General features: G+C 43.6%; 1 long non-coding RNA gene and 1 pseudogene across 1 annotated transcript; one reads left to right on the top strand and one right to left on the bottom strand.

Annotated features, from left to right (window-relative positions):
- Positions 1–1200: 1200 nt before the first annotated feature.
- On the bottom strand, positions 1201–27031 carry LOC141139554 (uncharacterized). The gene is made up of 2 exons (XR_012243769.1): positions 25128–27031; positions 1201–2311 (listed from the first exon to the last, which is right to left on the bottom strand). It is a non-coding gene; the product is annotated as an uncharacterized lncRNA (long non-coding RNA).
- On the top strand, positions 10480–12494 carry LOC141140419 (protein arginine N-methyltransferase 1 pseudogene; annotated as a pseudogene).
- Positions 27032–27164: the final 133 nt, after the last annotated feature.

The following is a 27164-nucleotide window of genomic DNA, read 5'->3' as shown; positions in this document are numbered from 1 at the left end:
CGGAAGCACTCATGCAGCCCCAGACCATGACACTCCCACCACCATGCTTGACTGTAGACAAGACACAATTGTCTTTGTACTCCTCACCTGGTTGCCGCCACACATGCTTGACACCATCTGAACCAAATAAGTTTATCTTGGTCTCATCAGACCATGGTTCCAGTAATCCATGTCTGCTTGTCTTTAGCAAACTGTTTGTGGGCTTTCTTGTATATCATGTTTAGAAGAGGCTTCCTTCTGGGATGACAGCCATGCAGACCAATTTGATGCAGTGTGTGGCGTATGGTCTGAGCACTGACAGGCTGACCCCCCACCCCTTCAACCTCTGCAGCAATGCTGGCAGCACAAATACGTCTATTTCCCAAAGACAACCTCTGGATATGAAGCTGAGCACATGCACTCAACTTCTTTGGTCGACCATGGCGAGGCCTGTTCTGAGTGGAACTTGTCCTGTTAAACCGCTGTATGGTCTTGGCTACTGTGCTGCAGCTCAGTTTCAGGGTCTTGGCAATCTTCTTATAGCCTAAGCCATCTTTATGTAGAACAACAATTCTTTTTTTTAGATCCTCAGAGTGGTCTTTGCCATGACACTAACGAGTCACATGACACCGGGGAGGGAAAATGGCTAATTGGGCCCAATGTGAACATTTTCACTTAGGGGTGTACTTACTTTTGTTGCCAGCGGTTTAGACATTAATGGCTGTGTGTTGAGTTATTTTGAGGGGACAGCAAATTTACACTGTTATAACAAGCTGTACACTCACTATTTTACATTGTAGCAAAGTGTCATTACTTCAGTGTTGTCACATGAAAAGATATTGTGTGAGGAGACTTTTGTGAGATACTGTATATATATATATATATATATATATATATATATATATATATATATATATATATATATATACTGTATATACCATAGTTTGTAGACACTATAACTTTCACACAAACCAATAATATACACTTATTGGGATTTTTTTCTATTAAAGACATGTAGCAAAATACATTTTGACCTAAATTTGCCAATAAATTAGATTTTATTGGATATGTTTTATAACAAAATACAGTATATATATATTTTTTCAAGCTTTTCGGTCTTTTTTTGTTTATGTTAGGTTCAACTTTTAAACAAGTTGCTTTAAGTTTATATTGCTTTGTCAAATTATTGCTTCTATAAGAAAGATGACACAGATTCAGGTATGTCTGTATCACAGTTCTGAGCATGAGAGAACTGCACCCTTTACTTCTTTTATAAGCAGCTCTACAAGCAGTAATCTTATCGGCATTACCAAATGAGGTTAAGGTACAAAGAGTTTCTTATCAGCGAACATGTAATGATTATTCAGCAGTTCCAAATTCCATCTAGATACAGATTGATACATACAAAGAAGAGAAAAGAGCACAAACAATTTAAATAGAACAATTGATACGTACACAGGTAAGAAAGGAGCACAAACAATTTAAATAGAACAATTGATACGTACACAGGTAAGAAAAAGCAGAAACAATTAAAGTGGAACTCTAAGTCATTATTTCAACCCTATCAATTTCCCCCTTTGACATCATCCTCTCCTTCCCCCTGGGTCCTCATGAATAAGTTCTAGTCAGTTTTTCCCCAGAGTCCTTTCCCTGACCGCGAGTTGTCAGAGGGGTAGAACCCATCCCCCTAGGTATTACCAACATCTTAAAATTCAAGAAGAGGAGTTTTATAGGAGTAGGGTGATGTCAATACACATTTATCAGTATACCCTGTCTATTCTCCTAATTTTCCTATTTATTTTCCTGTATACACATATATTTGTGATTGTAAGTGATATTAATATTAGAATAATAATTACCATTGGACTTAACAACCAGTGAAAGATATTGGTTGCTGTAGAAGACATTCCACTAAATATATCCCACCAATGTGGTGCAGTATCCTGTTGTATCTGTGAGGAAAGATGTACTAGTCTACCTTTGTCAATAATCATTTGCTACTTTAGGATCATCTATAGCCCATTCGAAAGTTGTTGTTTCCTCTACTTCAAGTACATTAATACCAGGAGTCCATGCATATATTTGTAAAACAACAATCTGCAACAACCAATATGTAAGTAGATATTTCATCATGTTGTTTTCTCGGGTTGTTTCTTGCAATGTGATGCGTGTATCCAGGTAGGTTTTCCTTCCAGCTTTACTGAAGTGGCCGTGGTCAAGAGTACTTGATAAGGACCTTCAAACCTGGGTTCCAATGTCTTTCTGGTGTGTTTCTTTACATATACATAATCCCCTGGTAGCAGCGTATGTGTACCTGTTATTGAATTAGGGTCTGGAAGAGAAGAATACACACTTTTGTGGATCTTAGTTAGACGTTGTTGTAATTGTATCACATATGCAGTCAAACTATCACATTGCAATTGCATACTCTGTGGAAAGTATAGACCTAATCTAGGTGCATTCCCAAAAAGTATTTCGTATGGGGAGAATCCTGTTTTTCCTGTTGGAGTGTACCTTATAGAGAATAAAGCCAGAGGCAAGCATTCTGGCCAAGGCTTGTTTAACTCTTGCACGGCTTTTTGTATTTTTAACTTTATTGTCCCATTTACTCTCTCCACTGATCCTGAACTCTGTGGGTGGTAAGGGGTGTGAAAACTTTGTTGAACCCCTAACATGGTCATCACGTTCTGCATGATTTCTCCTGTAAAGTGTGTCCCCCTATCTGATTCTATGGTTTCAGGAAGACCAAACCTAGGTATTAACTCAGTGATCAGTTTCTTAGCTGTGGCTTTAGCTGTAGCTGATTTTACTGGATAACTTTCGGGCCAACCTGAGAATAAATCGATACACACGAGGACAAATTCAAAGGGGCCGCTCTTAGGCATTTGTATGTAATCAATTTGCAGTCTCTGGAAGGGGTATTGGGCCCGGACCTGGTGTTTTCGTGGGGTTTTTACTCTCTGTCCTGGGTTATTCAGGAGACAGATTTGGCAGGCTGCACAGTAGTTTCTTGCAGTGCTACTGAATCCAGGGGCGAGCCATCCTTGGTTCACAATCCTATACATGGAATTGGAACTGACGTGTGTGGGTAGGTGAACTGCCGCTGCCATCGCTGGGTACAGAGAGGCAGGTAGGCATATTTTTCCCCCTTCCCTCCATACATTGTCAAGGTCTGGTGCTGCTCCCATTCTGACCCACTTATCTTTCTCGCTCTCCCCTGCTTGCTCCTGTAATTTACTCAGCTGCTGCCATGTTGGTTCTGGGATACTCACCTCTACCGCTGCTAAGGTCTCAGGGCTTCCTTCCCCTAGAGCTGCCTGTTTTGCAGTCAAATCTGCAAATGCATTTCCTTTTGCCTCAATTGTTTTTGCGCTCGTGTGTGCCGCTATCTTCATGATGGCCACTCGTTTAACCTTTTGAAGATTGTTCAGGACTCTCTTAATCCCTTCTCCATGTTTTACAGGTGTACCTGCTGCTGTCAGATAACCTCTAGCCCTCCATATGTGGCCATAATCGTGCGCTACACCATAAGCGTAGGCAGAGTCAGTGTAAATATTCCCTTCTCGTTCTTTTAAGTATTCTAGGGCTTGTTCTAAAGCTTTTAATTCTGCTTCCTGTGCTGACATGTGGGCTGGTAAGGCCTGTGCTTCAATTACCTGCGTATCAGTCACTACAGCATACCCTGTGTGATATTTACCTTTGTCATCAGCAAACCTACTACCATCTATATACAAGGTGTACTCAGCGTTTAAAATTGGTGTATCTGTAACGTGTGGGAATCCCATTGTCTCCTGTTCCATGAGCTGAAAACAATCGTGCTGATCTACTTCTTTAAACAAAAGAGTGTCAGTGTCCTCATTTCTTTTCTCACTAGTACTATTAGTACTATCATTCCCCCTTGCCAAATCTGGTGACTGAAGAGGCAAAAAGGTGGCCAAATTTAAGGTTGTACAGCGCTGAAAAGTGACATTTGGAGGTAAGAGTAAAGTACACTGTAACCTTAATTGCCTAGCCATTGAAATGTGTTTGGGCTGTACCTGAGACAAGATTGCATGTATGTCATGTGTGGTATGCACTACGACTGGATTGTCTAGAACAATCTCTGATGACTTATCTATGATAATTGACACTGCAGCTACCGCCCGTACACAGGACGGTGAACCTCTAGATACTGGATCTAATGCTGCTGAAAAGTAAGCGACTGGTCTTTGTTTTACATGTGCCTGTGTCAGAACACCTGTGGCGTGTCCAGTGATCTCAGCAATGTACAGATTAAATATCTTGGTGTAATCTGGTATACCAATAGCCGGGGCAGAAATCAACAACTTTTTCAAAGTGATAAACGATTCATAAGCTACTTCTGTAAGCATATACGGTACAATTTTCAAACAATCGTATAATGGCTGCATCAAAGCGCTAGCATGTGGTATCCACTGTCTACAATATGACACGATACCTAAAAACATACGCAATTGTTTGAAATTCCGTGGGGGTAACATTCCCTTTATCACTTGAACCCTCTCCTCAGTGAGATGTCTTGTACCCTGTGATATACAATGTCCCAAAAAGATAACTTTTTCCTGACACACTTGTAACTTTTTCTTATTAACCTTGCAACCTTTTTCTGCCAAAAATCGCAACAAATTAAGGGTGGTGGCCAAACAAGTTTCCTTGTCAGGGCAGCATAACAATAAATCATCCACATATTGTAACAATACACAGGAATCTGGTGGTACCCATTCTTCCAACACCGTTTGCAATGCTTGCGAATACAAGGTAGGTGAATGCGCCATACCCTGAGGTAGGCGTGTCCAGGTTAGTTGCCGATTTTTGATTGAAAATGCGAACCAAAGTTGGCATTCTTCAGCAAGCGGGACGGAAAAGAAAGCATTCGCTAAATCTATAACCGTAAAGTACATACTGGTTGATGGTATTTGTGACAGTAATGTATGTGGATTGGGTACTAAAGGTGTCATCGGGGCTAGTATTTTGTTGACCGCTCTAAGGTCTTGGACCATTCTATACTTAACCGGACTACCGGCTACTGATTTCTTTTTAACCGGGTACAAGGGAGTGTTTGCCGGTGATTTTACCTCTTTTAGAACTCCACTTTTTAAGAAGGATTGGACCTGCATTTCTATGGCCGTCTCTTGGGGTGCACTAAGTGGATACTGCTTTTGTTGGGGAAGCACTGCTCCTGGAATCAGCTGTAGGGTAACCGGAGGTATGGGCAAAAGTCCAATATCAGCTGGATGTTTTTCCCATAGTTCTCCTGGAAGGGACGACAAAATCTGATCTAAGTCTGAAGGAGGTGGGCCGGACAATTCCGATTCCTCCTCTAGGTATTGTATCAGGTTACACATCTCCATGTGTTCTTGATTATCCCCTATAGCTAAGGTGACAGTGCCATCTGGGTGATAGGTAATGTTAGCTCCTATTTTCTGCAAAATGTCAGCTCCTAACAAATTAGTGGGGGCTCCTCTGGATACCAGAAAGCGTGAAAGGAACATGTGGTTTCCTACTTTAACTTTCAGAGGTTTTGTAAGCGGGGCATCGGCTAAAATGCCATCATATCCAATTATTAGTAAAGTGTCAGGTGATTTTTGGCCAGGGAGTAGTTCAGAATCAGAAAGTAACGAGCGTGAAGCTCCTGTATCGACTAAACAAGAGATTTTCTTATTACCAACCGTTATATTTGTCTTAAGCATTGTTGTTTTGGATTTTTCTAAAACCGGGGCGAGTCATGCTCGTGGACCATCTCCCTGCTGCCTGATATGACTATTTTTGTTGTCCCTGGGCTGGTTCCTTCTCTGATTAACTGGAGAATCAACACCTTCCTCTCCTTCATCCCTTATTCTTTTCCTACAGTTGCGTCTGATGTGACCAATCTTGTCACAGTAGTAACAGGTAAGGGGTTTGCGAAAGGAACCTCTACCTTGCTCTTGGAAACCCCCGAGTGCGTTGATAGCATGAGATTTCCTCCCTTTGGTTTCTGCTAAGTCCGCCTCTATGCCTTGCGCTTTTTGTAACAACGTCCCTCTATCTCTAGTTGCCCTCCACTCTGGTGTGCAGGCTTTCAGTCTCTCACTTATCTGTGGAATTAATCCCTCCATAAATTGTCTATTGAAGGCTCGGATTGTGACTGGCAGGGCCAAGTCCAATCCCTCATCTGCCATCATACTTTCCATAGATAAGTAAAATTCCGATACAGTCTGTCCTGGCATTTGCTTCATGGGTGATATGGACCCCCTCTCCTGTTGTTTTGCCTGACAAAAAGCTTCTAATCTAGCAATAAAAGGGGCCCTTGAGTCTATGTGTCTGACGTGTCCTGTCTCTAAATTGCCATCCCCTCAGCTCAGTCTGCAGGTCGGTCATAAACTGGTTAAACAGGGTCAGAGTCATTTTATGTCTGCATAAATCCTCCTCATCCTGCCAGGTTGCTTCGTGTGTATTCATTAACTGTGTCACAAATCTACAGAAAACAGCTGGCTTTACTATAATGCATGTATCATTGCGTACGGGGGCTACAGTTTCTGAATGAAATTCTTATACTCCACAAACCTGAAAAAAACATTCTCTACACTTAAGTACAGGATATATCTTGTGTGGTTTACGTTCTATGTCAGTATATGGGGGTGGGATGGCTGAGCTAAGATTATTTAAAATTTCAACATTTTTTGTTCTTCTATCTTTCATATCCCAACCATCACAGTCTGGATTATATTTCCACCCCTCTTCTTTTGCTCTATTTGAAACCTTAATTAAGCATTGAACCTGACGCATCCATTGCTTCTCTAACACCTCTCCTTGTCTGTCCCTTTTTATTTCACTCCATACATCCGGGTCTAAGCCCGCTGCTCCTTTCACCTTAAATTTACGAAGGACATCCTTTAAGTCCTGTGCTTCGGTTTTCCCATAAATGTTCTTAATTATCTGTGGCACCGTATAGTGCGCCACAATTCCCTGACGGGGTTTTGTGTTCCTCTGGCCCATTCTAACAGTCCTGCCTAGGTAGCGTGTGGGACACTTAATGTACAATATAATGCGGCTACAACATACACAAGAATGAATAATTACTTTATATGCTAGCCCAATAACAAACCAGCTAAGTTACACTAGTTCCTCGTTGCCTTTCTCCTAGGGTGCTAGAATACTAAAAACCTCTTCCGGAATGAGATTTCTGAAATCGAATTACTTTATATGCTAGCCCAATAACAAATAACTACTTTATATGCTAGCCCAATAACAAACCAGAATGCGGCTACAACATATACAAAAATGCGGCTACAACATATACAAGCATTCCTTTAAGTGGCCAGGTATCCGACTAGATCTCCGGACTTTTGGAGATCTTATTCCCTCCCCGTATCTGGGAATCCCTCTCATACACTCTTATCCCTGCTTTATGGAGCAGACAGGGCTTATACTCTCAACCCGTTTATGGTTTATGAGTTAGATGTGAGGTTAAGCATAAGCGTCAGACCCCCAAGCTCATAAGCCCTCAAGTTCCCAATCATGTGAGGTAAGGCGCATTCCGTTGCTTAGTTCGGCAATCCCCTTCTAACTCATACCATCCTTGACAAGGCTCATTCACTTTCTCAACAAGACAGACAAGACAGACACAGACAACAAAACAAACAAATAATTCCAGCAATATAAACTAAAATATGCAGTAATTCTAGACTCACCACTACAGAGGCTGGTGTTTTAAAACCAGGAGAACCGTAACTGACAGAACGGATAGGCACAAATCAGGGGAGCACAGAATATAAGAAAAATAAAGCTTTTTCTTACCTGGCCAGGTTTTTTGATCTGTGGTTCCCGGAATGCCTGTCCTTTCGTTCCGTCAGCGTAGCTCAGCCACCTCTTGTAGCAACTTGGTGGGTCCCTGTTGTTCGGGCGCCAAAATGTTAGGTTCAACTTTTAAACAAGTTGCTTTAAGTTTATATTGCTTTGTCAAATTATTGCTTCTATAAGAAAGATGACACGGAGTCAGGTATGTCTGTATCACAGTTCTGAGCATGAGAGAACTGCACCCTTTACTTCTTTTATAAGCAGCTCTACAAGCAGTAATCTTATCGGCATTACCAAATGAGGTTAAGGTACAAAGAGTTTCTTATCAGCGAACATGTAATGATTATTCAGCAGTTCCAAATTACATCTAGATACAGATTGATACGTACAAAGAAGAGAAAAGAGCACAAACAATTTAAATAGAACAATTGATACGTACACAGGTAAGAAAGGAGCACAAACAATTTAAATAGAACGATTGATACGTACACAGGTAAGAAAAAGCAGAAACAATTAAAGTGGAACTCTAAGTCATTATTTCAACCCTATCATTTATATTGCAAAAAACAAAACAATCTATTTGTGTGAAAAAGATGTCACAAATTTTGTTTGGGTACAGTGTTGCATGACCGTGCAATTGCCACTTAGGTTGCATTCACACTACAGCGTTTTGAATCACTGGCAGATCTGCCTGCGATTTAACAGCGCCGAGAAGTGAATGACAAAATGCGGAACTGAATGACACCTCAAAGTGCGGTCTGCCGCGATTGTCGCAAAATAAAACGTGCTGCAATCGCGGGACGCATGTCGCCCCAAAGTAGCTCCTTAACTATTTTTGGGCAACATGCATCCCGCGATGCAGGTTGCCACGATTGCAGCACATTTCATTGCGCAACAATTGCGGCAGACCCACACCGCGATGTGAGGTGTCATTCAAATGAATGGCATCTCAAATGCGAGTTCCGCGTTTTGTCATTCACACTTTGGTGCTGTCAAATCATGGGCAGATCCGTGGCAGATCTGTCAGCGATTCAAAACAATGTAGTGTGATTGCAGCCTCAAAGTAGAGCAGTCCTGAATAAGCAAAAAGTGCCCTGGTCATGAAGTGGGTTAAACCTTCTGAAGGGTCAAATGTTTTAAGTTGATTACGTTCTGATAGAGCACTTCATGCTGCCCCCTTTTGCAGGTATAACTATGTAAAATGTTAAAAATAAGTGCCTATACTGTTTAAAATCCAGTATGGCACTGTCTCACCCTGCTCTGCTCAGCCTCAGTTGTCCTGTAGTCTTGGCACTGTGCAGATAATTAATGAGTCGCTAGAGGCCAATCCCGGACAGCCTCAAGATTTACTGCTGCTGGGAGGGAGGAAACAACAAGATGACACAGACTGTAAACAACAAACAAAGATTAGGGAGAAGGAAAAGAAAAGCAGGATAGGTGACAGGACATACTCTGCTGCCAGGGAGACACAAAAGAGTTAAATTTAAAAGGATAGTGTCTTATCTTATCCTCCTGATATTCTCTCCTTTCTCCCTTCAGCACTGAAAAGTTTCTACAGCCTCCCTTACTGCCCAAGCCAAGACACACAAGCAAGGCTGGTAATGCACACATTTTAATTATAGAAAGTGGCATATAGGTTTTGAGACCAAGGAGAGGGGGAGAGTTCTCAGTAACGAAGTGACTGCTCTGGGCTTCAACAAAATGGTGGCAAGAAGAAACAGAAGCAATGCCGGAAGCAATTTACAGCACATGCTAATTTTGGTAGCATAATTATGGATGTGGAAACTATGTTCCCCCCAAAAAATGGAGCACCAGCCACCACTGTGGTAGACCATATAGTTCTAACATTCTCACAAAATCCCAGGCATTGAAGTAATGTGTAATAAAACATGTGTTTCACCTGCTGTTATCATAACGTGTGTGTTAAGGGGTCCTCACACTTATAATTGACATTTTTTATGCTTATGTTTTGCCTTCCTGATTCCTCCTTTCATCAATATGCTAATGACATTTTTTAAAAAAACCTTTCTGGTTTCAGTACCTTTTTTTAGACCCTTTATCATCACTGGGTCTCTGTGTTTCTCTATACAATGAAGGCAGATCATGGCTGGTAGGAGGGACCATCAGAGTGTTGTATATACCTTCCTGACATCATCACAGCACCCTGCCTAAGTACACCTCTCAAGAACCCTCAGTCCTAATGCAAGCAGTAGGCTGGCTCTTGTAAGGAGTTGTGCAATTATCAAAATGCTTTGAAGGGTGGATGTCAGTTTGGAGCAGGAGTGGGCAACTGAAGCCCTCCAGCTGTTGTGGAACTACATGTCCCATGAGGCATTGCAAGACTGACAGTTACAAGCATGACTCCCACAGGCAGAGGCATGATGGGACTTGAAGTACTGCACCAGCTATTGGGTCGCAGTTGTCCACCCCTGAGGAATGGGTGTTCCATAAGCATACAGACCATTCTAGATAATGCCCACATGTAACGATGAGTCTCCACGATTGAAAGAAGGAAAGGGCTAGATGCGCCAGGAAATGAGGTAGAGTCTAGCTGACTTGCTGAAGTGGTGGGCAGGGTTCTCCAAGGATTCATATAGAGCCAGGCCTCCCTACATGTCACAGTTCTCTCACAGGAAGCCTGTTTTATATTCATAGGCTTCTGGTTGTGTGCAGTGCAGCAGGTGAGGGAGACTCGGTGCTGGCAACATGGTGGAAGCAAGCACCTGCAGCATGGAGGTTCTCTGTATCCAACCAGAGAGCAGCATCAAACCATCAGCTGAAGAGATGACTTCTAAAGACTACTACTTTGAACCATTTGTGAACTTTGGTATCCACAAGGAATTGTTGAAGATGAAGTTCGGACTCTGACCTATCGAAACGAAATTCTTCACAACAGACACTTGTTCAAGGACAAAGTTATCTTGGATGTAGGAAGTGGAACAGGAATGCTTTGCATGTTGGCAGTTAAAGCCTCGTACACACGATCAGATTTTTGGAAGACCGTTCATCCGTTTTTTGTTGCATGCTAGTCTCATGTCGAAAGTGAAGAGGTTACTCACCATATGAAAATTCTCGTACCACAGAATACAACTTCAGAAGTGATGTAATGTGTTGAATAGTTTTGTATGTATTCTTTAGTTTCTGAGCATGCATAGTCTTGCTCTTACAATTTTTTTCATATGCAAACCATACTGATTAAATGAAAATGGAACATTGAGTTCACATTCAACAAAAATTTTATAGTCTGCACATCCAGCTTTTATCTGAAGAAAAACCGGAATCGGCTGTCAAAAGCACCGTACTAATGATCCGAAAATCGGCAGATCATTCGTCAGACGAAATTTTACTTCCGATTTTCGTACGTTTGTATGGGCCTTTAGGCTGGGACAAAAAAAGATTGGGTGCTCAAGTATTTCGGACTACGTCATCAAGATTGTAAAGGCAAACAAACTAGGTCACGATGTAACCATCTTCAAGGGCAAGGTGGAGGAAATGGAGCTGCCAGTCAAAAGAGTTGACATAATATTCATTGAATGGATGGGATGTTGTCTGCTCTATGAATCAATGCTCAACACTGTTACTGAGCAAATGGCTGACACCTGATGGGCTTATATTTCCTGATCGTGCAACACTTTATGCAGCTGCTATAGAAGATGGACAATACAAGGACTGCAAGATGGTGGGAGAATGTCTATGGTTTTGACATGTTGAGTATCAAGATGTAGCCATCAAGGAACCTTTTGTTCACATGGTTGATCCCAAGCAACTAGTCACAAACTCCTGTCTCATTAAGAAGTTGGATATCTACACGGTTAAGGTTGATGACCAAAGCTTCCTCTCTCCATTCTGTCTCCAAGTACTGCAAAATAATTACCTGATGGCTTATTTCATCATAAAGTTCACACATTGCCATAAGAGGACAGGCTTCTCTACAAGTCCAGAGTCTCCATACACTCACTGGAAACAGTCTTTTAAATTTGTAGCGCTACTCCTGTAGGAGCCGCTAGTACTTTCCAGGATCTTCCTTTGTTGCAGCCCCCACAGCCAGGCACACAGTATTTTCCACAGCCAGATGCACAACTTTCGCTCGTTCCTCCAATGACCAGTCTCCTCGCAGGAGGAAAGCACAGCCGGCATTGGCGTATATTTATTCCATTCTATATTTATTAAGTATTACCTATTAATAGGAGGATAGTGGGCGCGCGGACTCAATGCCCGCGATCGCGGTGAGCAGAGGCAGAAGAGGGAACTTTTTATGTAAACAAGACGATTCCCTGTTCTGCCTAGTGACATGACAGGGATCTTCTGTTCCCAGTGATTGGGAGCAGTGATCTCTGTCATTTTCCAGTAAGCCCATCCCCCCTACAGTTAGAACACACCTAGGGAACACACATAACCCCTTGATCGCCCCCCCTAGTGTTAACCCCTTCCCTGCCAGTATCATTTTTACATTGATCAGTGCATTTTTATAGCACTGATCAATGTAATAATGTCACTGGTCCCCAAAAAGTGTAATTTGGGGTCAGATTTGTCCGCCGCAATGTCACAATCCTGCTACAATTCGCAGATCACCGCCATTACCAGTAAAACAATAAAAAAGAATAAAAGTCCCTAAATCTATCCGGTAGTTTGTAGACGTGATAACTTTTGTGCAAACCAATCACTATACGCCTATTGCAATTTTTTTCCAAAAATATGTAGAAGAATATATATCGGCCTAAACTAATGAATACATTTGTTTTTATATTTGTCTTTTGGATATGTATTATAGCAGAAAGTTAAATCATTGGCGCATAAAGAGGCTGAGCCATCTGGTAATCAGGCATCCGAGTGGATTCCACCATTACTGTCGGGATCCTTCCAGAGCCTGGCGTGGCTCTGTGATGTCAAGTAAGTGCACTACAATGACCCAGAAGAAGAGAATCGTGCCCAAGATACAGTATCTTTGACCATACTTCTCTTTTAAAGGTACAGACTGACGTAAATGAGTAGCATTTACCTAGTATTTGTCACTTTCAAAGCCAGCCGGGGTTTGCGTAAGTGAATGTAGTGTTCACCGAAGTACTGTGTCATGGGCTAAAGAAAGCTGGCTCAGGCTAAAGAACCTCTTTAATTAAAGTGACACCACATTCTGTTGTTAAAAAAAACCCAAAAAAAACCCACCAATCTGTATTAGAACTTTAGCATCATTTTGTTAGACAGGTGAACAGCATTAGTAGCAGCTCTTGTCAAACCCAAAGGAAGAAGGGTGTGAGGTACCTTGCAGCTAGAGGTGCGAGGAGTTGTGGGACTTGTGGTCCCAGCACAGGTGCAACCGTGATGATGTCATCAAGCTGCTCCCCGGCCATACAGTAGGGAAAAGTAGGAAAAAAGTGATCAAAATGGCCAGGTGATTGAACATTTAAAATTGAAAAAAAAAGGTATTCTAAAAAATATTTAAAAGTTAATATTTAATGTGCAGTGACCTTAGAAGGGGGTGGGGCCTGGCTTAATTAATTTTTCCATGACTTGGCTTATGCTTTAATGACCCCCTTCTATCTCCCCAGCTATATACTGTATACTCCCCTTCCTTTCTCTACCACACTGCTTTGTTCTGCTGATATGTGTCTTCCTCACACATTGGAGGGCATTTTTGTAGCATGTGATGTGATTTTCAAATGCCAAGCTCAAAGTAACACAAACGTAATCATGTACAAAGAATGCTGCCATGATCTCCAAGGAGCCGGCATGCGTTCTACTGAACCAGAAAACGGAAGTTCTTTGTACATGATTACGTTTGTGTTACTTGTGTAGGAATTGTGTGGAGGAATTTGAAAATGTGAGTGCGCATACTTGCAGATGTTTTTTTAATAATAGTTTTCAATCTTTATGGTTTTAGGCGATGAGCCCTCTTATTATTTTATTCTGCATACCCTTATTACTGTTATTGATGGTGAGCAGAGGAGGAGAACTGAAAGTGGTTATAAAAGTTTTATTTTCTTTTTTTAAATAACAAACATGTCATACTTACCTGCTCTGTGTAATGGTTTTGCAGCCCCGATCCTCCTCTTCTTGGGTTTGTTGTGGAAAATGTTATATTAATGTATTGTCATAAGTCTCCCAGTGTGTGTTCAATCACAGCCCGCTCTAATAGCTGACTGGGGCAGATCAACGCTGGTTGAGATCCGTTTGGTAGTGAAAAGCTCTTTGGGGATGTAGAGAAATGTTTGCGGAGTGGGGACGTGTCTGCCAGCTAAGGGCCCCTGTGCAATGCACAGAACGATCGTCTGGTGGGGATGTGGTCGCTCTGCAAAGACATTATCGGTTTAACGAGTGTGCTCTCGTGTTGCCTCTGTGTGCCTGATCAACACATTTGTGGCCCAGTGAGTGTACACCTGCCGATAATCTCTCGTCCACAAAGACAGTAGAATAATCCGGGTATACATTGTTCTCTGAAACAATGTATAATAGGGATTTCTATCAACGGAAATACGGGAGTCTTTTGGGTTCTGGTTGGAGACGGGGTTAATGTTTGAAAGCCATGTGGCTTCTAAAAACATACATGCACCCTGTCTCTGCTCAGACACACCCATAAGACTCCTGTAGTCATTGTTCATTGGTTGTTGCATTTTCCTGTGTTGTTAAATCCTTATATGGTCATTGATATCCTGTGAGGTCACAAGCTTTGTAAGAGGTGTTTGGCTGTTGGAGGCGGAACCCTCGAGCTTTTGGGACCTCCTATTGATATGCTAATAAAGTGGCTCACGCAGACAGCTAAGGGAGGCTGGCGAGCAGTGTGGTTTTGGAAGTGGAACCGTAAACATGTGTTTTGTCTAGTTGTCTGGATGGGGCACACACCAGAGGATGGATACGATCAGAAAGCTGAGATGGTATTATATCATTTAGACGAAATTGTTATTATGATTAGAAACAGGAGATTTGGCTGTGTGCTTTGCGTACAACCAAATTTCGCTGACAGGTTCCCTGCTGAGTACCCCAATAGCAAGCTGCTTGCACTTATGTGTGCTCACTTCCGAGCTGCCTCTGTGTGTCTAAAGGACACACAAAACGTGGCTTAGCGCCCCCCCCCCCCCCCATCTCACTAACTGTGATTGACAGCAGCGGGAGCCAATGTCTCAGCTTGGGCTTTACAACCACTTTAATGTATTTTAGAGCACAGAATAATAATAGATAATAAAATATCATGGTAAAGAAATGGGTATTCCCATGCTGCCTAACGTTTTTTGTTATTAAAAAAAAAAAAAAAAAGACAATGATGCGATTTGGTTGCAGCAAAAACACCGACAGGGGTCAAACCCCACCCAACAAAGTTATAGGAAAAATCAATATTTGGTGTTGCACTCCAAATGAATAAAGTGCTAATGTGATCAATAAAGTGCTAAATTTGCAAAAAATCCATATAAAGGTAGATACAGTAAAATATCCAAAAATCCAAATATACTGTGATCACAAAAAACTACTATACAATCATACAGAAAGAGTCCATGAAATTCATGTGATAAACCATATGATCAAATGTGAAGAAAGGGAAGTATCCAAATGAATATAAAAAGATGAATGAGTTAGATATTAAAAAGTCTTCAGGAAAGTGTGCTGTTGATTAGGGTGCTGTGTTGCTTCAAACAATAGTGACACAGTGACTGGGTGGTTTTATCTTCGGTGTGCTCACACCTACAGGTGCAGTGGCTCCTTATCTTACTGCTGTAAGGTAAACAGCATTAGTAATAATCGGGTGAAATACACGGTGCTATATCCTTCAAACGGTATCTCCAGATATTTATCCTTATTGCTTTCAAGCAAGTAAACAAACTCAGTATTGGCAACTTGTATGCTTTTCTGTTACATCCACAAGTTTTGCCTCTCAGGGCAGTATGTTAGGTAAACCAGAAGGAAGGAGAAACAGGAAGCCCCAATAGTGAAGTATGTTTAAAAATATCACATTTATTTAAAAGACATATATTGTAGGGGTGCGCATCTTCACTGGCCTCACGATTCGATTCAATTACGATTATCCGGTCCACGATTCGATTCTGCGATGCATCATGATGCATTACAATTACTGCGCACGGTTTTCATCCAAAAAATTCAAGTAGTCAGAAGAACTCCATTTTTTTAATTTTATCTGTTCTTAAAAAAAAGACAACACTCCCTGCATGTAGCAAAGTGTAAACACAGCAGAAGAGGAGCTCCAGACTGCCCCCAAATGAATACAGAAGATGATAAGTGACTGCAGACATGATACAGGCGAGGGTCAGACTGCAGACATGAAACAGGAGACGGTCAGAGACTGCAGACATGATACAGGAGATGCTCAGAGACTGCAGACATACTACAGGAGATGGTCAGAGACTGCAGACATGCTACAGGAGATCATCAGAGACTGCAGACATGGTACAGAAGATGGTCAGAGACTGCAGACATGATACAGGAGATGGTCAGAGACTGCAGATATGGTACAGGAGATGATCAGAGACTGCAGACCTGCTGGACGTGGTAAGAGAGGTGCCAGACTGTCCTATGCAAGATGATCAATACCCTGCCGCCCTCACCACTAACCTGTCCCCATATAGTACTATTACTATATCGCTCCCCTGCCCAGTGTCACCACGGACCAATTCCCATCCTTCTCGACCAGCATCCACACAGTCCTCTGCTCTTCCCCCCACCTCTACACTGAGCATGCAGATAGGGCAATAAAACAAAAATTGGTGTGCAGTGCTTTGTGGTGACAAATGCACAAAAGAGTCTTATTAAGTAGTGAATAAATATAGTCCTGAAATATATAAATCTGTGATCTGATTAAAAGAAATCTTTTGTGTATTCAAAGTAATTCCAGTGCTGAGTGTGCTCTGCTGTGTTCAAATCATTCACCAGAAATCAGGAATGATTTGAAATAGTATTGTATTGCGCTATTGTAATAGTATTATATGGTGACAGGTTAGTGGTGAGGGCGGCGGGATATTGATCATCTTGCATAGGACAGTCTGGCACCAACCTTACCACGTCCACCCCCCTCGGTGTCCTCCCCGCGGCCCTCTCACCTGGCTATGCCTCCGTCACACCTGGCTTGACATGCCGCGGCTCCATTTTCCTCCTCGGAGCTCCGTGCTCCACAAGCCGGCCGCCGCCACTATTAGCAGCAGCAGCTCCAGCCACCGGCGCTCCATGTCCCCGCCAACATGCATACAGCGTCGCTTCTCTACGCAAGGCAGCAGGGGGATGACGTCAGTCAGGGGCAGGAAAAGCCACCACTGCTCTTCGGCGGCTTTCAGCTCTGTTCGGTCGCGGAGGCGGGGCTTAACGCAGCGCAAGGATGATGTCATCAAAACATCGATTACTCCCATCGTAACATCGATGCCGCATCATGTATGGTCGAATCGCGATGCATCAATGTTACAATTAATTTCAACAGCCCTAATATATTGCGGTACTCACATAAAAAAAAAAAAAATTCCCTGATGAAGTCGGGTGATCGTGACGCCAGGTGTAGGAACATACAGACACCGGAAATGACGTTCTGAGTACGAGCTCGGCGCTCATTTTGTTTTACTTTGCTCTGAAATGTTAAGAGAGAAGTGCAGGAATCTAAAATTCTGCAAACTTTGCCCTGCATGGCTCCAGGCCTGAGAACTGAGCAATCATGTGACCATGAATGACTCAGTTCTTGGGTCCTCTCTAAGCGGACAGCTGTCACTGTCAGTCATCACTCTTTCCCTGGAGTGTCAGGCTGGGGAGGGAGTGGAAGAGGTTGGGATCTTTCCAGAGTCTAGAGCAGTGATTCTAAACCTACTAGTACCGTGACCCCTTGATAAAATTTCACAAGTTGTAGGGACCCCTAACAGTAAAATTATTTTCATAGTGTGGGTTGTCAGCACCCAAGGCAAGGCAAGTCATTTGCGCCCCTAACCCATGGACATTTAGCGCCCCCTGAGTCCCTTCCACTCGTACAGTATTAGAACCCCTTATGGTACATTTTAGGATGTATCACTCTTTCTCTTTGTTCTCCTTTCTTTCCCTTTTATCTCTCTCTATCCTAATTTCTTGTTTTTTTCCCCATCCCTCTCTCTAGCCATCTTTCCTGTTCTTTGTCCTATTCTTTCTCTCCCTTTTTCTTTGTTCCTCCCCCTCTTTTCCTCTCCCTTCCATGTATTCTCTATTTTTATTCCTTCTCTTACTCCTTGGTGGGGGGATGGGATGAGTGGCAATGCTGGTGGGGGGATGAGATCAGTGGCAGTGCTGGGGGGAGTTCTGATCAGCCAACTTAGGTGCTCTTAATCAGAAGGTCATCTGCTAATCTGAGAACTGTAGTGGCAACTCTAATCACAGCCTGGTAGTGTTACTCACTGTGTCTCCAGCTATGTGGTGTCTCGCAGCAGTGACACCTATGCCGAAATCAGGAGATAGGGGCTCTTCCCACTTCACATTCCTCACCAGTCAGCTGACCTCTAGTCTCTCCCTCCACCCATGCCATGAACTGAATGGGTGCCTGCAAAGAGGTTGAGTGGGCAGCCGCGGGCTGCAGGAACAGCCCAGCTGGGCGGCCACAGGCTCCAGGGACAGCCCTGCTGGGCGGCTGCGAAAAGGCTGGGAGAGCGGTGCGGACTTCAGGAACAGCCCAGGATTCGGTGACCTCTGGCAAATTCTCATTTAACCCCCAGGTTGAGAACCACTGGTCTAGAGCCTCAGTGATGGCTTTAGCCCTCTTTCAGCTGATTCTGGGTCACAGGAGAGCAGAATTAGGTGCAATCACACCTGTGATCCACATGAGAAGAATGACCAAAAATGCTTTGGCTATACATCTCTTAAAATTTATTTAATGTTAATATTTGAGTAAAAGTCCATGTGTGGCTTGTCTCAATTTGTATTTTGGAATCATTTGATCCACAAGTGATCAGTCTCTAAACTTGCCTCTATGCTACCAGCCCTCTTTAGTAACTTGAACCCTCTTTGTAACTAAAAAAAATACTTTATCAGTTATGTCTGCCAACAGGTCCACTAGCTTTCACGTTATGCTAGATTACTAAACACAGAAGGCGCGGAATCCGGAAGGAAGACCAGGCAAAGATGGAAGCGTCTAGGGCCCACTAGATCAAATATTCTGCAGCGCTGGAGGGTTTCTTTGGCAGGCAAGTCTGCGATAATGTACTAATATGCGGTGCTTACTAGCACATTATGGCATAACTGGGGACCCTTTATAATTTTATGATATATATATATATATATATATATATAAAAAAAAACTTAACTACCATGGTAACATAGGCTGTATATATGCAGCGGTGTGACTGTGATCTTTAACCCTGAACTGTCACACATATACATACAGCAGGTGCCACTTGTTTGTGTTGGGTGTCCCAGTATAGTCTTTTAAAATATTTATTAAATGAAATGGTAAAAAAGAAACAACTCACAAGCAATTGTAGAGGAAGTCACAACGTGAAAGTGCACCAACTGACAGCATGCAACCTAGGATGAGCGATACCTTCCAAGGGTCGTGGAGGAACACACAAACATCACTACCAGCTGACGCATTTCGAAGGGGACATCCCTTCTTCATCAGAGCTTAGCCAAAAGAAGGGATGTCCCCTTCGAAACGCTTCAGCTGGTAGTGATGTTTGTGCGTTCCTCCACGACCCTTGGAAGGTATCGCTCACCCTAAGTTGCATGTTGTCAGTCGGTGCACTTTCATGTTTGCCTTCCTCTACAATTGCTTGTGAGTTGTTTCTTTTTTACCATTTTATTTAATAAGCATTTTAAAAGATAATGCACAAGGCTGGTGCTGGCCCCCTTTTCCCTTTTCTCTCATTGTCTACTAGGATTCCCCATCCTTGAGGGCAGCAAGGCCTGTGTTGCTGTACTATTCGCATGATGATCCACTTGTGCGCAGGAGTCGTTTTTTCTTTTTGCTATTCACTGTCCTAATATAGTGACTGTGCTATCACTGACAGCTTCTGGTCACTGTTAATGATGTGAACAGGTGGGTGGGCTTTTGATCACGTAATCATTGTGACCGCAAATCACAGTGATAACATGATTGGGAAGCCCATGTAACACCACTTGCATTATGATTGTTTAAAAGGCCTGTTCATGCTAGCTGAAAAGTGTTAAAGTAGAACTCCTGGTTAATAGTAACAAAGCCTAAACCTGATACCACCTCCCTTCTAACACCTATTCTCAGTCCCAGTCACATGATCCCCCAGCTACAGAGGAGAGGAGAGAGTGATCCGACAATGGCCGAATGTCTGTGCGATGACGTCACCCATAGGCTTACTATGGGCCATCCATTATCGGCACACCCTCCTCTTCCCTGAAGCCACTGCTAACTGAGAGAGAAGAGCCAATCACAGGACCAGACCAGAGCTCCCCGAAAATAGGCAAGTATATGCATCTTTCTTTTACAGGGTACTTAGCATAGGTGTTATAAGAGGGGTGGGTGCAGTTTTAAGCTTAGTTAGTATTACCCTGGAATTTTACTTTAATAAAATGTTAAAAAGAAAATGAAATTTTGGATTGCATGAAAAAGAAGGTCTGTTCTCTTCTCTCACAAAACATGCCTTTCCTGTCAGGAATGGCAGAGGCTCACTGCAGGTCCTTTCTACGCCCAAAGCTATAGTGGAGAGCTTCTTCATATTGTTCCAATGAAGCTGCAGACAAACAAGACAAATACTTTATGAACCTCCAATGTGACTACAGGGGATACTTTGTTTCCTTGAGATCTTTTTAGAAGAGGTGAGACCCTATAACCAGAATATGCAGGTACATGCACCAAAATCAAGCACTGTAAATTCATACTTGCAGTGTTTTTCCTTTTCATTAATAACTTTCATTGACTTGCAATGTGCCTCTGAACACGCTAACATTTTTGATGAATGCAGAAAGTGTCAATCTCCTACCACAGCCCCTCCCTCCTTACACGCCATACCCTTCTCTTCCTTTGGAAGGGTCTTATTACTGCCTGTGATGACCCGGGTCCTCCACCTCCCCACCTAACCCTTAATGTAGCAGCCAGGTGAAAAGCGAAGGGGAATACCATAGATCTCAGGCACCCATCCTGCAGCTTTTTGGCATTTTCTGTGCAGCCCTCAGGGCCCCTGCAGGCACTGATCTGTATTTTCCTATTGCCCTGTTATAACAGTCTCATGTAATATATCTCACAGTCCCTGACCATCTCTTGAATCATGTCTGCAGTTTATGATCATTTCTTGAATCATTTCTCTGACCATCTCTTGTATCATGTTTGTAGTCTCTGACCATCTCTTGTATCATGTCTGTAGTCTCTGACCATCTCTTGTATCATGTCTGTAGTCTCTGACCATCTCTTGTATCATGTCTGTAGTCCCTGACCATCTCTTGTATCATGTGTGTAGTCTCTGACCATCTCTTGTATCATGTCTGTAGTCTCTGACCATCTCTTGTATCATGTCTGTAGTCTCTGACCATCTCTTGTATCATGTCTATAGTCTCTGACCATCTCTTGTATCATGTCTGTAGTCTCTGACCATCTCTTGTATCATGTTTGTAGTCTCTGACCATCTTTTGTATCATGGCTGTAGTCTCTGATCATCTCTTGTATCATGTCTGTAGTCTCTGACTGTCTCTTGTATCATGTTTGTAGTCTCTGACCATCTCTTGTATCATGTCTGTAGTCTCTGACTGTCTCTTGTATCATGCTCGTAGTCTCTGACTGTCTCTTGTATCATGTCTGTAGTCTCTGACTGTCTCTTGTATCATGTCTGTAGTCTCTGACTGTCTCTTGTATCATGTCTGTAGTCTCTGACTGTCTCTTGTATCATGTTTGTAGTCTCTGACCATCTTTTGTATCATGTCTGTAGTCTCTGACCATCTCTGGCTGGACAAATATATTAAACAGAACAGAGAGCTCTGAGCTGACTGCTTCCACCTTGAACATTGTTAGGTATAAGATACAGGCCGGGACACCCATCTATGAGACAGAGTTTCTGCCATCATAAAAAGTCCTGCCTGTCTGCACTTCTAAAAAGACTTCACTTCCACTTGGTAAGCAGTGAATGTCCAGCCAGAATATTTATTCCTTATTTAGTTGGATGGAGTAGGGAAGGATAAGAATCTCCGCTGGGTTTCTACTGCTACTCAGGGTGTTGTTAGAGGAATAATTCTCCCTCACTTCCTGTTCTAGTAACAACAGATTTATCAGACAGGAAGTACCCTTGGGTCTGGTGACACCTGTCTAAGGGGGGGGGTGAATTCCTTTGACTTCCTGTTGTCTCTGTGGGACAGGATCCAGAACCCAAACACCCCCCCCCCCCCAAAAAAAAAAAGAAGAGGGCAGACTCAATGGACTACTCAGTCTTTTTCTGCCATCACTTTTCTATGTTTCTATTCTATAGTTTTGGGAAGAGTTAGCCCCGTAATGAGAACTTTGACTTCCTGTCCCACAAACACAACAGGAAGTGAAAGGAATCCCCCCTCCCCAATGGACAGTTGTCACCAGACCAGGTGTCTCCAAGGGAAAGATTTCCCCTCACCTCCTGACATTTTGGATTCACCCCACCATACTGAGTACCGGACTATCGGGTGTGCCTCTTTCTCAGAACTAAAGGGTAAGCCTCCCTCCCCTCCAATAGCATTCAGTATTGGGCCCCACACTTTAACCACTTGCCGTCTGCGCTATAGCTGAATGACGGCTACAGCACGGACCTGAATTTCCGGGAGGCCGTCATAGGACGTCCTCCCCTTTGCGCGCTCCCCCTGCAGGGTGCGAGCGGTGCGCGCTGTGATCACCGAGACTCGGGTGATCACCGATCCGAGTAAGGAGCCGATCCCGGTCCCTTACCACGTGATCAGCTGTCAGCCAATGACAGCTGATCACTTGTGTAAACAAAAGCTCAGTGATTGTTTTTTCTTTTTCCTCACGCTGTCAAAAAAAGCCGATCACCGGCTTATATTCAAGGGACATCGGTCCCGAAGAGGAAGGAGGCACATCTGCCTCCTCCTCTGCCTCCTCTGTGCCAATAAGTACCCTCTGCCAGTGCCCACCAGTGCCACCTATCAATGCCCACCAGTGTTGCCAATCAGTGCCACCTAGCAGTGCTGCCTATCAGTGTAACTCATCAGTGCTCATCACTGCCATCTATCAGTGCCCATCACTGCCACCTATCAGTGCCACCTATTAGTGCCCACCAATGCCACCTATCAATGCCCTTCAGTGCCGCCTCTCAGTGCCCACCAGTGCTGCCTATCAGTGCCCACCAGTGCCACCTATCAGTGCCCACCAGTGCTGCCTTATCGGTGCCCACCAGTGCAGCCCGTCGATGCCCATCAGTGCAGCCTATCGGTGCCCATCAGTGCAGCCTCATCAGCGTACATCAATGAAGAAGAAAAATTACCTGTTTGCAAAATTTTATAACAAAATATAAAAAAATATAATTTTTTTTTTAATTCTGTCTTTTTTAATTTTTTTAACAAAAAATAAAAACCGCAGAGGTGATCAAATACCACCAAAAGAAAGCTCTATTTGTGGAAAAAAATGATGAAAATTTTATTTGGGTACAGTGTTGTATGACCGCGCAATTGTCATTCAAACTGCGACAGTGCTGAAAGCTGAAAATTCGTCTGGACAGGAGGGGGGTTTAAGTGCCCAGTAAGCAAGTGGTTAAATACACGAAGAAGAGAGGCATTAACATATATGTGGCGGAGATGGGTGGGGGGAAAGGGGTCACAGTATTCTTTCAGGGGCCCCTCAGCCCTGCAGAGTGAGGGGCCCCTTACCCCCTCAGGTATACAGGGTGATGGCTCTCTTTGCTGTACACTGTCAGGGGCCCTTACCACTACAAGGAGCCCCTAAAATAAGCACTGTGAGGGGGCCCCCTCCATCCAAGCCTTCAATTTACTGTACACTGTCAGAGGACCCTCCTCTTTAGTCCTATAGGGTAAGGGCCCTTCCACCTCAGACCTGCAGACTGAGAGACCCCTTTACTGTCAGGGGGTCCCTCTTCTCATAAAGACACTGAGGGGCCTCCTCAGCCTCCAGGGCAAGGCCTCCTTACTGTCAGGGGTCCCTCTTTCTCAGGCATAAAAGGTGGCCCGCAGACTGAGGGACCCCTTTACTGTCAGGGGCCAATACACTTTAATCCTACAGGGTAAGGGGCCTCCTCCCACACAGTGATGGGCCCTTCCAGCTCAGGCCTGCTGTACAAATCCCCATTTACTGTTGAGGGGGTCATAGATTTTATATGTACAAGGTGAGGGGCCCCTCCACCTCAGACCAGCATGGTAAGTGCCCCCTCCTCAGCTCTGCACTGCCACCAGCCAGCCATGGTAGTCTCAGTATCCCACACCCCTCCCTCTCCTCATCACCTCCATGTTATGAATGAGATGCACAAATCCTCTCAGTCAGCCGCAGCCACGATCACTTCATCGCAGGGGCGGCTCCAGAACAATTTTTTTGGGGGTGCTGAGCAGATGCTGGAAGCATAAGTGGGGGAGCTGATGCGCCAAATGTTTGTGTGTGGGCGTGGCTACAATGTGGGTGTGGCCAACAGGGACTGTTTCTTCCCAGTCTATAGTGTGTTACCTTTCCCTCTTTCTATAGGCTGAATAGAAGCATGGGAGTAACCTAAAGAGATTGTGGAAGAAAACGAAGCTCCATTGGAGCCAGCAATAAGAGCCCCCAACATATGTCAGGACCAGCAACGATAACCCCTAGCAAGGTGTCAGGACCATCAATGATAACCCCTAGCAAGGTGTCAGGACCATCAATGATAACCCCTAGCAAGGTGTCAGGACCATCAATGATAACCCCTAGCAAGGTGTCAGGACCAGCAATGATAACCCCTAGCAAGGTGTCAGGACCATCAATGATAACCCCTAGCAAGGTGTCAGGACCAGCAATGATAACCCCTAGCAAGGTGTCAGGACCAGCAATGATAACCCCTAGCAAGGTGTCAGGACCAGCAATGATTTCCCCTAGCAAGGTGTCAGGACCAGCAATGATAACCCCTAGCAAGGTGTTAGGATGATTAATGATAACTCCAGCAAGGTGTCAGGACCATCAATGATAACCCCTAGCAAGGTGTCAGGACCAGCAATGATAACCCCTAGCAAGGTGTCAGGACCAGCAATGATAACCCCTAGCAAGGTGTCAGTATGATCAATGATAACCCCTAGCAAGGTGTCAGGACCAGCAATGATAACCCCTAGCAAGATGTCAGGACCAGCAATGATAACCCCTAGCAAGGTGTCAGGACCAGCAATAACCTCAAGTCCATGGGGTAGTGGGGTAGTTAAAGCGGGGGTCCACCCTAAGAAAAAAAAAAGCATTAAAATGCTCCTAAAAATGTGAAAAAAAAATAGAAAAAAAAATTATTTTTACTTACCAGAAATGGCTGTTGATAGGCAGATCGTCCTAATCTGCCACTTCCTACACCGCGGTGATCTTCAGTCTTCTCCTCCTCACGTTGTCTTCTGGGGAAGGTGGCGCGGTGTGTTCTGGGAACTGTGTGTGTCCCAGAACACAGCCGTCCATTCACAAAGCACTGCAAGACTCGTGCATGCACAGTAGGAAATGGGCAGTGAAGCCGCGAGGCTCCACTGCCTGTTTCCCTTACTTCGAATGGCGGCGCTGGGACCCGATCCAATGGACGAATCAGCCGACATCACGGGCATACCCTGGACAGGTAAGTATGCTTACTAAAAGTCAGCAGCTACAGTGTTTGTAGCTGCTTACTTTTGAAATGTTTTTTTTTTTTTTAAACCGGACCTCCTCTTTAAGTATAGTAATTTAAGGGCCACAAGATGAAGGTCATGTAGAGATAGCATCTGACAGTGGGAGTGGCTTAAGAGGAACAGGTTACATAGAATCTGATAAATGTGCATAGAAACTTAAGCACTTAGTGGTAATTCATCCGAAAAATGATAATAAAATGGAGAAAGCAGCAGACTACATAAAGTGTGAATATGCAAACACTTTGAGAAATAGCTAAATATTAACCACCTCAATACAGTGCACTTTTACCCCCTTCCTGCCCAGGCCATTTTTCAGCTTTTAGCGCTGTCACACTTTGAATGACAATTGCGCGGTCGTGCAACACTGTACCCAAATGAAATTGTTATCATTTTTTCCCCACAATTAGAGCTTTCTTTTGGTGGTATTTGACCACCTCTGCGGTTTTTATTTTTTGTGCTATAAACAAAAGAATAGTGACAAGTTTGAAAAAAAACGCATTATTTTTTAATTTTGCTATAATAAATATCCAATTTTTTTTTTTTTTAAACAATTTTTTTCCTCAGTTTAGCCCGATATGTATTCTTCTACAAATTTTTGGTAAAAAAAAATCGCAATAAGTGTATATTGATTGGTTTGCGCAAAAGTTATAGCGTCTACACAATAGGGAATAGATTTATGGCATTTTTATTTATTTATTTTTTTACTAGTAATGGCGGTGATTTGCGATTTTTATCGTGACTGCGATATTGCGGCGGACATATCGGACACTTTTGACACATTTTTGGGACCATTCACATTTATACAGCGATCCGTGCTATAAAAATGCACTGATTACTGTATGAATGTGACTGGCAAGGAAGGGGTTAACACTAGGGGGTGATCAAGGGGTTAATTATGTTTCCTAGAGAGTGATTCTAACTGTAGGGGGAGGGGACTCACAAGGGGAGGAGACTGATCTGTGTTCCTCTGTACTGGGAACACACCATCGGTCTCCTCTCACCTGACAGGACGTGGATCTGTGTGTTTACACACACAGATCCACGGTCCTGCTGTGTTACGGGGCAATTGCGCGTACATCGCGGCCGCCGGGCACGCGCATTGGGTCCCGAGTGACACGGCGGGCGCGCGTGAGTGCCGTCAGCCGGGAAGGCGAGGGCGTCATATGAGAACGAGTGCCACGCCGCCTGGTCATCATATGACAGCCGGCGGGTCACAAGCGGTTAAATAAATGTGCTGATTTCATGCTGTGCAAAATGAATTAATAAAAGTGCTGAGTGCAAACAACATGATACATACATAACTAGAATAAGGGAATATAGTTAAAACCATAAAATTCATTCATGCATTACAAACAAAAGTTGATCCTCCTGACAACTCATTCAAGTGAATAGGGCTGCTCTGCAATGCACACAGTTGTGGTGCACTAGTGCAGGGTTCAAGGAGATAAAGCAGGCAGAGAGGAGGCGATACAACACCTTCTCGCCACCTGTCTAATGTGCTCTGGAGAGCAATTCAAATGTTGATTGCTCTTCAGAGGGCAAAACTAGTGTGACTGAGCCATAAGGGTTAAAAGAGAAGTATGGGGTTTTGTTCTATTCCAGATTCATACTTGCCTAGGTGGATGCAGCATTGGTCCGATGCTGCATGTCCCCCACCGCCTCTAACACTGAGAACCGAGCGTTCTAAC

This window comes from Aquarana catesbeiana, linkage group LG04 (genome assembly GCF_042186555.1).
Source record: "Aquarana catesbeiana isolate 2022-GZ linkage group LG04, ASM4218655v1, whole genome shotgun sequence".
Lineage (NCBI taxonomy): Eukaryota > Metazoa > Chordata > Amphibia > Anura > Ranidae > Aquarana > Aquarana catesbeiana.
This window is presented reverse-complemented; position numbering and strand designations above follow the sequence as displayed.